Source organism: Pteropus vampyrus, unplaced genomic scaffold (assembly GCF_000151845.1).
Source record: "Pteropus vampyrus isolate Shadow unplaced genomic scaffold, Pvam_2.0 Scaffold58, whole genome shotgun sequence".
NCBI lineage: Eukaryota > Metazoa > Chordata > Mammalia > Chiroptera > Pteropodidae > Pteropus > Pteropus vampyrus.
In genome coordinates this window covers 1,082,484-1,094,449 of record NW_011888839.1, presented here as the reverse complement: position 1 = coordinate 1,094,449, position 11,966 = coordinate 1,082,484, and the positions used below count along the sequence as shown (strand labels likewise).

The window sequence follows — 11,966 nt, the reverse complement described above, 5'->3', positions numbered from 1 at the left end:
ATATTGACATTGGGTACAATCCACAGTTTTCACTGGTTTTACATAAACTTGTGTGTGTGTCTGTGTGTGTGTTTCTACGTAATTTTATCACCTGTGTAGATTCGTGTAACCATTATCACAATAAAAATACAGATATATTCTATCACCACAAAGATTCTTCTGCTACCCCTCCTCTCTCCTTGCACCATTCTCAACCCTAGTCTCCTTATTTTTGAGTCCCCCAGGAAGTGTCTCAGAGACGTTTTCCCACTCAAGCCTGACTGATGCTGTCGCTTCTTACAGGCCCATTGCGGGAGGCCTGGTGCTGCCCCTCTGCCATCACCATCCCCAAGCCCATGCCCTACTGCCCAGAATGTTGCCTCCAGGATCCCCCAAAGGTGACGAAATTTAGAATGGGGCTGTGACATGTGTCATTTACCCAGGATGATCTCTAAGAAATGTAGAGAGAGCCCACTATCCAGCTCTGTCACACTTTGTGACAGAGTGCATCTGCAGATTGCATCTGCCGGCATAGTACACTCCCTCCTTGTTCTAACTGCAGTTCCCTTATCTTTAAAGGTCACATCTAAGCCCTGGGGCTGGGCTGGGCACACACTGCCCTTCCTCCTTCTCTCAACCTCTGTCCCCAGGGGGCCTCTGTTCAAAGTTTCTTCATCTCAGTTTTCAGTTCCTCCAGATAAATAGATGCATGCACATTTATCAGATATGGCTAGACTAAATTGCGAACTCCCTAGACTCAGCTGGAAGCCCCACTCCTTTCAGGATAGCTTTGATAGCATTAAAAAAGATAAATATCCAATTTAATCCCAGGGACTAAGTCATCCGTTGAGCGCAATTAGCGCATCCATACTTTCATCTAAAATAAAGGTTTTACTGAGTCTAGCTTTGGTCAAAACTATTTGATTTCCTAAAAAATATAATTTCCCTCTCTCATTCCCCTCCCATCTGACACAAGATGTGTTCATGGTATTTAAGTTTATAGCCCAGTATTTAAGTGACAGAAGAGTAAAGGGGGTGTATATGTGACTAAGCTGAGAGGAAGTAGCATCACCCAAAGATAAATACAAGGACTCTAGAACTTCTCTGCAGGACAGGGTAGCATATTTTAGGTAGTACGAGAATAATTGTGTCATGTTAAGCAAAAGCATGGGTTAGCCTTGGCCATAAGAGACGTTTTGCATCAGATTAGAAGACAGACATGAAGGGGTTGCCGTATTTTTACTTCCTAAAGATACTGGAAGGGTGGCAGATGCTGTGGCAGCTGGAGAACATCGTCGCTGACCTGCTGACGTGGCAAGTCACCGTGACACAACACCCAGACCACAGCCCCGCGCTCCCACCAGATCTTCTCTAACAATTTCTCTGAGTCCTGGGCCAGGTGCAAGTGCAGCTCCATGGCAAAGAGTGCCAGCTTCTCACCCGAGTCACTGTGGAATCGAGGTTGAAGTTGATGAGAGAGAGAGATACAGGTCCCAGTTCGTTTTTGCAGTGTCTGTTTGTCCTTGCTCTTATCCACTCCTGGTTCCCTTCTCAACTGCCCATCTGGCTGACCCATAGTGACTTCAGGCTCAACACCAGATGCAGGGCCAACAGCACCCACAGATCGCCACCCCCCCCACACACTCATACAAGTGCAAAGGTAGGAACCCCGTCCCCCTTAATCCTATGTCACTCACAGTGGTTCTGCATTTTTGATTGAACCTTGACTGATAGAGAATTATGTATTAATTACCTCTTAGAGAAGCTATAACTGACTGAACTTGGAATTTGTTGATTGAACAGAAGATTAGAGATTAACTATGTATTGATTGGAGTGGTGGAAAATGAGCAAGAAATAAAAATGCTGTATGGATATGCATGGAAATATATATCTCTACCATGAACAACAAATCCTAGGTAACATTGGGACTTTCTATTCTGACATTCAGATATCCTGACTATTCTTCAAGCATCTTTACAAATGTTTACACATTCATTTATTTGACAAATTATGTACTGTTTACCCCTCAGCTATGTCTGCCCCACATATTATCCTTCAATTGGATTCGAATACATAGTAACTATGGTTCTAAAAAAAATACGTAGACATTTTCCTTCCTCCCATCCTAGCCTTGACTCCAATCTTCTTTCACCTTAATTATATCTCCCAAACTTCAAACTCTGGGTTTGGAGGTCTTGACTCAGTTCCCTGCCTTGCGACTCTCTAGATTTCACATTCATTCATGTGCACCCTGGTATAGACCTCAGACTTCCTATGGACTCCGGCTTGACTTGGTCCTTCAGGCCCTGCCACCTCCTATGACCTTGGCTGGAGCTCACAACCCCAGCTCCTACCAAAGTCAGCTTCTAACTTTGACTTCCTGGATGATACTTCCCACTGAGAAGGAGGTAGTTGATATCTAGACAACAGATTCAGGAGCCAACAATTTGGAGGGGGAGGTAGCCAAACACAGAAATATAAACATCCAAGATGTTCTGAGGAAAACACAATCCCTTCCACCCAACCCAAGGGAATCAAGGGAACCTTCCAGGATTAGGTGATATCTGTAGGATTCGTAAAAATTTAGCATAATCCCAGTTATGTGTTCAAGGTCCAGATGTGTTGGGAAGGTGGGAAGGGAAAAATCATTTGGACAATAGAGAAAGCCAGAGAATTGGAGCATGAGGCTTTGCATAGGCAAAAATCAGTTAAATGATTAAAATAGTGAAAAGAAAAAGTTAGGAAATACAGACAAACTTCAATTTTTCTGTTCTAAAAAAAAAACTAGGGAAACTATAAAAACTGAAAACAAGCCTTCAGTTTGTTAATCGCTTAAAACTAGTCTTTCACAAACTTCTTGCTGGGTGACAAATACCAGACAGAACAGTTAAGAAAAAGGAAAAACCAGATGAACATATAATGTTAGTCATTGCCCCCAAGTTAAGAGTGCATCATCTCTTCAAGGATGAGAGAGAAGTCCCAGCTCTGAGGCTTTGGGCAGTTCAGGGAGGCAAGGCGCATCTCCCGGACTTGGAGCGCTCTTGACAGGCCGGAGCTGGTGCACTTTGCCTAAGAATGCATTTTTAAACCTGATAAATAATATAAACAACTTCTCTAGTAAAACACACGGGGGAGCAGGGGGAATGCTGAAGGTATTTATGTTATAAATAAATATAGTGCCACATCTTTTAGACGATTTATGGCAGTAGGGATTTTTCTAATTTTAAAAAAATATGACAATTTGAAAAGACACCAGCAAAATCAGTTTCCTCTAAAACATTGTTGCTACTTTCTATAGAAACTAGAACTACTTTCTATAATACAGGTGTGATCCTCATAGGATTCTCCACACAGGAGGATGGAACAAACCTGAAATATTTTGAGGCTTATCTAATAAATATTATTCTAGTCAATACGCTTGGGGTAAGTTCCACACAGCCTCACAATTTACATAAACTCTGATTAGAAAGTTTCTCATTCATGCTAATGAAACGGTTTCTCTCAGATTTATCAGACTAATTAGAGATGAGTTATGTCTAGATTTATTGCTGCCCCGTCCAAAGGGCTGTGATTAACCTCAAGATAGCCAAATCATAATGCTGTGTGACCATAAATATTGTGCCTCTGAATTGGAGCAAAGTAGTTGAAAGCCCTGTAAATGGAGGGGACACAGAACTATTTTTCACATATAACCCATACAAAGCCAGGATCCACATGGTTCAGTCTCATAATGGTGTAGTGGTCAAAAAAGCACAGTCCAGTACAAAGACTCACATTCTTTTTAGAGGTACTTGGAAACCATACAGAGAAGGCAAATATATGGCACACAGTAATATTTATGAATTCTCACTTCCTCTCCTTCCATTTCACTGGATCTGCTCCATTCGTTCCCAAGCACCTCTCTCCATAATTCCCCTGAGCCTTTCTCTAAACAGAGCCCCCAACACTTGTGTCTTTCCTCTCTTTACTTCCTCTTTTCCATCTCTTGTGTACATTAATACAACCCTTCTCCCAGTGATTAAAAAAAGAATAAAACTACTTCCTTTCTGAGAGGGAAAAAGAGGGAGGAAATTGGGCAGGCCACTGTAGAATTATTTTTGGTTATCTGGGAAAGGGAAGAAGGCTGCAGACATTCCCACAAAGGAGTCTTTATGACACTGAGCACCCTCCCTGCCAGAAAGAGATAAGAGAACATAATTTATACTGAGATCAGGCGTAGGAAACCCAATTCAAAGATAGAAATGAATCCAGGGCCACACATTCATTAAACAAACAAACAACATCTTTCAACCATCTTTTGTTAGTTTATGTATTATTTCTTTATTGTAAGAGAGTAAATATAGGATATTAAATAGCATATGCTTTGAAAATTAAGATGAGGCAACATAAAACTGGAGTTAATAAATGCAACAAATAAAAATAACAATAACAAATTATAAATGCCTATTGGTATCCAGTTATATCTCTTAACAGTGTGAGTAATGGAGACTTAATATTAGATAATTTGCAGGGCTGGTCAGATAAAACAATGTTTTCCCTCAGATAAAGGTTACACCCTAACTCCAGCAATGGGAAAACATCATATAATTCATCCCTCTAAAACCCCAGGTTCTACGTCAGCTCTTAGGGACACACCAATGTTCCAATATCTGTGAAGCCAGTTCTACAATTTTTAAAGCAAAATTTTAAAGTAATCTTATAATTGTACATGTACTCCAGGGCAGGTTTTTACTTCCCTGACCAAAGTTAGGCCGGGGAGTGGCAGGACCCCTTAAGGAATGAGGACTGCTGAGCTCATCTGCGCAGTTTGGCAGAAACATCAAAACTGGCAGAGGAAAGAAGCCTGGTAAGAAACTGGGGGTCGGAGCTCCCACAAATTTCTCAAAGCCAAAAAGGTATGGAGAGAGGGAACAGCAGGAACCTAGCAGCCTGAAGTGGCATTTCTGGTGTGCATTCAGGCAGCTTCTTTCATCTGTGTTTTGGTAAAGGCCTCCCTTACACAAGAGCTCATACATACTTCTGTGAACTGGTTAAGCCAGGGTAAGATACACAGCCTCTGGGAGATGCCCTACCCCTCAACCTGCCCTCCAATACAACTCGGCACAGCCATGTGCTTCAATGGCCCACGGCTCTGCCCTGCAAATAAGCTGACAAGCCCTGCATCCTTCAGTCACTGACTACATCCTCAAGCTGACAAGGACTTCATCCTAGCAGAAAAGTGATGATGAGATACATATGTAGTTTTAGTCTGTTTAAGGTAATATAACAGATTATCATAAACTTGGTGTCTTAAACAATAGGAACGTTTATTTCTCACAGTTCTGGAGGCTAGAAGTTCAAGATCAAGGTGCCAGCATGTTTGGGTTCTGATAAGAACCCTTCTCCAGGTTTACGGTAACTTTCTGCCTGTGTCTTCACATGCCAGAGTGAAAGAAGCTCTCATGTCTCTTCTTATAAGGACACTAACTCCATTCATAAGAACTCCACCCTCATCACCTAATCACCTCCCAAAGGCCCCATCTCCTAGTATTATCACATTGGGGTTAGGATTTCAATAGATGGATTTTGGGGAAACCCAAACATTCAGTCCATTACACACGTGTGCACATATACACACAAACACACACGCACACACAATTTGCAGGCACAGAATTCTTAAATCACACAATGTGAATTCTCTTGACGGTCAGTAATATTCTCTGGTCATGTACTTTTTACCTAAACAGAGCTCTATATTAAGGTAAAAAAATTTCTGTTTTTAATTTTAGGATACCATGCTTTGCTAAAGAGGCATCGTGGAATGAAGACAGCCCCAGTGATACTACAGCTTATGTGAACTTGAGGAAGCCACTATCTGTTCAGAGCTTGTTTTCTCATCTGAAAATTGGGAATGATAAAACTCACCTTGTAGGATTTTCATGAATACTAAATGAATGAACATATAAGAAGCAATTGACCAGAAGTGGTAATAAATGAGAATAAAATTAGAAAAAGGATTTGCTTGGCCCTAACAGATGTTCTCCAAAGGTTAAAAAAAAAAAAAAAAAAAGAGATTGATGAGAAAGACAGTGGCCGCTTGATAGGAGGTTTTAAGGGCCACCTGCCTATGCAGTTTGATTTTGCAATCTCAGTTTCTACCAAGCTTCTATAAGGAGACGAGTAGTCACAATGTGGCATCTAGTAGTGCTGCCTGCAAGGATGCTTGTAAAACACTCCAAGCTTATTAAAAATTCCCAGCAGATCTCTTCTCCCGGATTCTTTCCCCGCCCCACACCAATGAGCCACTGCGCAGTGCAAGGGAAACAAAGAAGCAATTCTAAAGCACAAAGGAGCTGCCCCGACTCCTCCAGCAGTTTCCCCAGGGGGAGAAAATGTGCTTCCAGACATGCTTGGCTGGAACTGACTGGGAACCAGGCTGTGTTCACTGAAGAGGTTGAGAATCATTTGTCTCTCGCTTTGGAAAATGATGACATCATCTTTTGGCATTTTAAATATTCAAACGTTTACATTGAAAAGACTCTTGCCATTCGTTTCTTTTCCAGGTTGAATAAAATAGGCCTATTTCTACCTTTTATGAACTAAAACCCTTGCGTAAATAAGCCTCATAAGACCCGTTTGAGAAAAACAACTCATGGTAATGATGGAAAGAAAGCACTAGAATGGAAGACTGCAGAACTGGGTTCCAGGTCTCTCATTAGAGGTAGCCAGAAACAATTTGTGAACAGGTTCCAGCCTCCGTTTCCTCTTCTGTGAGATGGACTGAGACATCTTTAAGGTTCCTTTCATTTCAGAGAACTAGAGGACTTAGGGGTAAATGAACCAAACAGCTCATTCTACTAAGGGCTTGACTGTCACCTGTGGTTTCTGCTCCTTCAAAGGAGTGGGGATTAGCTGCTATTTAGACACAGGAATGTAATGCTTTGATTATTTTGGTGTCTGTTTTCACAGGCATTGAAGCCGAACCCTGCCGCCAGCCTTGAGACCTGACTGGACCTCTCCTCTCATTTGAAAGTAAGCAGGCCTGGCTGATACGGGACACCACAGAGGTGCCGGCCCCCCACCAGACACCACAGAGATTAAACTCCATTTCGTTGCTTACTAGGTGTGTGGCCCTGGTTAACCACAAACCTGCCTAAATGCCTCAATGGCAGGCCAGCTGAAAGCCGTTGCTTCTTATCCAGCCCAGAAGGGATATGATTAGAAGAGTTACTTAAAATGTCAAAACGTTACCTTCCTAAAGCCCTGGCAGTAATCCAGAGGGACTCTAGGCAAGGTGGCTGGTCCCAGCTACTTCACTCTCGGATGAAATCGAAGTCATCTGGTTTCCTTTGGGTGGGATGGCGTGGAGAATAGTGAGTGAAACTAAACCTTTTTTTGGCAGTTAACTGAGCAAAGGAAGAAAGCATTGGCTTTATTTAAAAGGGCAATTAAAGTTCAGGGAGGAAAGGAAGTGTTATTCTTAATTTTTCACACTCTCCCTGACCCCAACCTCCGTTCTACAAATAGCCCAGGGTACCGTTTGCTGCCAGCAGAAGTATATGGATACTTCTGAAAAGCTATGAATGATTTACAAGCTGGGTCAATAATTAAGTTACCAAGGAATGTGTACAATACATAACCAGCCTTAACTCTTTATATCTCAGAAGACGTGTTCCCAGGACTGGCAAGAGAATAATGGTTGAAAATAAAACAAAATCCACACAGATTTGAAATACTTCAAGGTAGTAAAATGTGTCAATCCGTTATGTGAGAAAGGCTGATGAGTAGATAGTGTTTCCCATCTTGGTCTATGGGGCTCTCCAGGACAAAGAAAAAGGTTTACTGGTTTAAGTACCTAAACCCATTGTTTCCATTCTAGCTCCATTCTGGGGAGCTGGATGAGTTTGATTGGGCCCTTCCCCTAGACCTGGCTGGAGCTTCTTCAAGGAGAGATGTGAGTCGTAATGAATCTAGATGGTTCCTAAGGGAAAATCACCCACACCTTTGTTTGGGGGAAGAGAAGGGAGTTTGTTTTTGAGCAGTCTCTTTGTGCCTAATCTGTGGGAGGCACGGCTTTACTCATCTACTCTAGTTAAGGGGTCAAGGCTAAACCCCTGAGTCAGCAACATGTGCCTGTGCATAAGTATAGGCTAAAGAAGGTCACGGAAGGAAGTCAGCCAGGGCGTGGGAAGTCCTCCCAGGTTGGGCAGGACTGGACTGGGCCTCAAATGCTGGGGGAGGATGAGGGGCAGGACACTTTAGGGACAGACGGTAGCTTCTTTCACACAATCATTCCAGCCACAGACCTATGCTGAGTCCTGCCTTCAGTGAGCCAGACACAGGGCTAGGTGCTGGGGATACACTAGTGAGAGAGAAAGATTGTGCCTGTTATGGGCTAAGTTGTGCCTCCCCAAATTCATATGTTGAACCTCTAACCCCCAGTATCTCCTAATGTGATGATATTTGGAGATAAGGCCTTTAAAGCAGTGATTACATTGAAACGAAGGTGTTAGGGTGGATTCTGACTGATTTCCTTATAAGAGGAGGAAATTTGGACCCACAAGGAGACACCAGGGATGCACATGCACACAGAGGGACAGCTATGTGAGGAAGTAGCAAGAAGGTAGCCATCTACAAGCCAAGGAAAGAGATTTTGAGAGACCCAAAGAATGAAACTGGGCAGAGGGAGCACCCCTGAGGCCCAAAGACCAGCCTCAAAGGGACAGAGAGCATAGAAAAACTGACGTATGCCCCATTGTGGAGTGGTGGGAGTGAGGCTGACAACACAGAAACTCCAGATTATAGAGTTTTGTGAAATGGGCAGAAGTATTCATGCTCGATCTCCAATGCAATGCCGAGCTAACTGAGGTTTCTGAGTGGAGGGACAGCACAAAGAAAAGCAGTATTTTAGGAAGGTTATTCTTGCAAGCATGTGCTCAGAGACTGCGGGCCTCAAGGTATGGGGAAAGGGGATGCAGGGAGGAAGGCTGAACCAAGGTGGGAGCAGGCAGTGTGAATGGAGAGGAGAGCCTGTGCTTGGAAAGCATTTTGAGGAAGTGACAGGTCTTGGTGATTTAATTATCTTGTCCCTGTAGCAGCCCATTGGTGATGTTGCTGATTTACAGGAAAGCCCTTCGTAGACCCACCTCCAGGGTCAAGTGGTTGCCATGGCACCCAGCTTTGTGCGAGGGGCATAAATGGACAAAATGGAGAGTTCACCTCACACCTTCCTTCTTTATCCTGGCATCATGTACTACAGAGACCCACAAAGCTTCTCGAATCCACACAATGGCTATCATCAGAATGGTGGCAGAAAAGCGTTTGATTACGGCTTTGAGACTCAGTAAGAAAGTAAGACTTGGATAATGTTCATAAAGCCATGTTGCAGATGATTTCTCTCTGAGGGTCTTTCAACTTCTGGCTTCATTTTCAGCTGTTCACAGCCGTGGTGGGAGGAGAGAGGATGCGGTTAAAAGAAATGATTCAAGTAACTGAACTTCCCATACCTCCCCCCGAAAGGGACGTTTATGTCTAACTGACAGAAGCAGGCCAGCAGTTGCTTAGATCTTCCAGGAAGGAAATGAAAATATGAAAAATACTGGGGCTAATGCTCCAGAGTGCCTGCTGACAGTGAAGGTTCCTTGACTCGCAGAAATAACCAGATGGAGAAAGCTGCAAGGAAGGAGATCCTGGCTTGTCAAGTGCTGGGTGGAGCCTGTCACGCATGTTAAGGAGAGGGGACACGGAGCCCCTGGTCAAGAAACCTTGTTTCCGTGAACCAAATTTCACAACTGCAGACAGCTGCCAAGGCCAGAGCTCACTGTAAGACACAGATAGGAGAATGTCAGCCTCATTTGCTGTCCATGGGCAGCTGATGGTTAACTTGGAGATCAAATGACGGGCGCTCCTCTGAAAAACCCACAGTTGAAGCTAATATAAGCACATGTGGAAATAAAACACGGGCGAGAGAATCAAGCAAAAAAATCTTGGCATGGCAGCTGACTCTAAGTGCATTCTAGGAATACTGGGGGCAATATTTCTAAAGAGCAAACCAATTTAGGAAACTATTTTGTGAATGGTTGCAGTTTATTATTTTATTATTACTAATTTTTTTAATCTCTTTTAGAACTATATGGCTCCAAGATGCTCCATTTTTCCCTGGCCAGAAAAACCGATAAATGCTATTTGTAATCTAAGTGTGGTCTGAGGATCCACTGCATTGGCACCTCCCTGGAGTCTGATACAATGGGAAAATCCCAGACCCCAACCCAGAGCTACTGAATCAGAATCTGCCCTAGTAGATCCCTGGAAGCTTTGCATGCACATTAAAATTTAAAAAGCATTGCTTCAGAGCAAGTTAGGCAAAAAGAAGAGCTGAGAGGTTTGGGTAACTAAGCGCTGACTTGCTTTTAGCAAAGAGAAATATTATAGCCAGCTCAATGCCCACTTCTACTCACTGGGCAAGAGAACTAGCAGCAGCCCCTGGGCCACAGCAAGATGGTGTAGGCAGTAATGAAAAGGCAGAGGAAGAGAGCTGGCTTCAGCCTCATGACTTAAAGAACAACACAGATGCCTCCCTCCCTCATACGTTCTCAGCCTTTATCCATAGAAGGCCAGGGCCCATGTGAATGTAGATCATGCAAAACAAAACAAAAGAAAAACAAAAACAAAAAATCTAAGCAGTGTAAAAGAGAAAAAAATTTATTTTTTCAATTAACGAAGTGTAATGGGCACCTTCTAAAAATTGTACTTGGTGGTATATGCCACATAAGTAATTTTCTTTTCGCTTATTTTTCCAAAGAGGCTGCACCAAGATTTTCCAAGTTAATTACTTTGCTTTCAGCCTGGTTGAGCCGCAACTGTTCGTGGTACTTACAACCCCTACCTGTAAGATCAATGAGATGTACTGAACCAAGAAAGGGATTTTGTTCATTCAAAGCTGCAGTTGAAATCTGGCTAGTTACCAGGTGACCCTAGACAAGTCTCTTATTTCCTGAAATGGAGATAGTAAACTATAAAATGCTGAGCGTTAATTATAATTAATTTCTCATTGTTGAGTAGAACCGTAGCAGCATGGCTTAGCCCACCCTGCCTAATAATGTCACCACTGTTATCTCTGTGTTGCAGTTGAAAAAACTAAAGCTTTGAGAGTTATGGCTCAACATCCTACTAGAAAGTGGCAGAGCCCAGACTAGTAGATGCCAGCTCTGCCTCTCAAGAGCCCAGAAGATAGTTAAACCTGATACCATTGCCTGGATGCCCCGAAGGTGCACTCTCCCTCCCAGTTGCTTCTATTCTGCCCTGTAATTAATGCTCCCACACTTGAAGATGGAATTACAAGTGAACCGGGTTTACCAAGAGTAGTCATCGACAATTCATGTTAGGAAAGTAATCAATGTTCACATCATTTATCTTGCTACCTTTTTGACTGCAAAAGTCATTATTGATATTTTAAATTGTGACCTGTTCAATCTTCTCTCTCTTTTGCTTCTGAATCATTTGATTTTTTCACCTCTGAAAAATCTAACTCTTCACGTCAACAAGAAAAATCTCAAAATGAGGTGGTAAGTCAAACATCCCATTGGTTCTCAGACTATAAAATAACTACCTTTTTTCCTCTCCCCAACCCTATTCCCCCTCCTCCTGTCTTTTTTTTTTTTTTTTTTTTTTTGCAAATGATACCAAGTGAGCTTCAGGTTCCCTCCCAGGTTGGAGAATAAGTACACCCTTAGCTTGAGTGAAATGGAGAAGATTGAAACTGAAAGAAGGAATAGATTTGAATTAAAACAACTTTGTCTCAAACAAAAGCATTTAAGAGAGTTCAATAAAGTTTAGGCATGCTGAGAATGCTGTATTTCCTGGTATCTTCTGATTAGCTTTTAAGATAATTAGTGGAAATGGGAGTATTGCCTGAGTAACAACTGCATTCCTGGAGAGAAGCAGGAAGGAGAGAGCCGAGAATCCTGAGATACAACCCCACTGTCTCATTGGCTTTTTTTGGCAACTG

General features: G+C 42.7%; 1 long non-coding RNA gene across 1 annotated transcript in view; it reads right to left on the bottom strand.

Moving 5' to 3' along the window:
* The window catches only part of LOC111740114, a 10,934-nt gene extending 3,425 nt beyond the window's left edge, over positions 1-7,509 (bottom strand). Inside the window, exon 1 of the long non-coding RNA XR_002780469.1 lies at positions 7,211-7,509. This is a non-coding gene — a long non-coding RNA (uncharacterized LOC111740114). The remainder of the gene's footprint in view (positions 1-7,210) is intronic.
* Between the last annotated feature and the right edge of the window lie 4,457 nt (positions 7,510-11,966).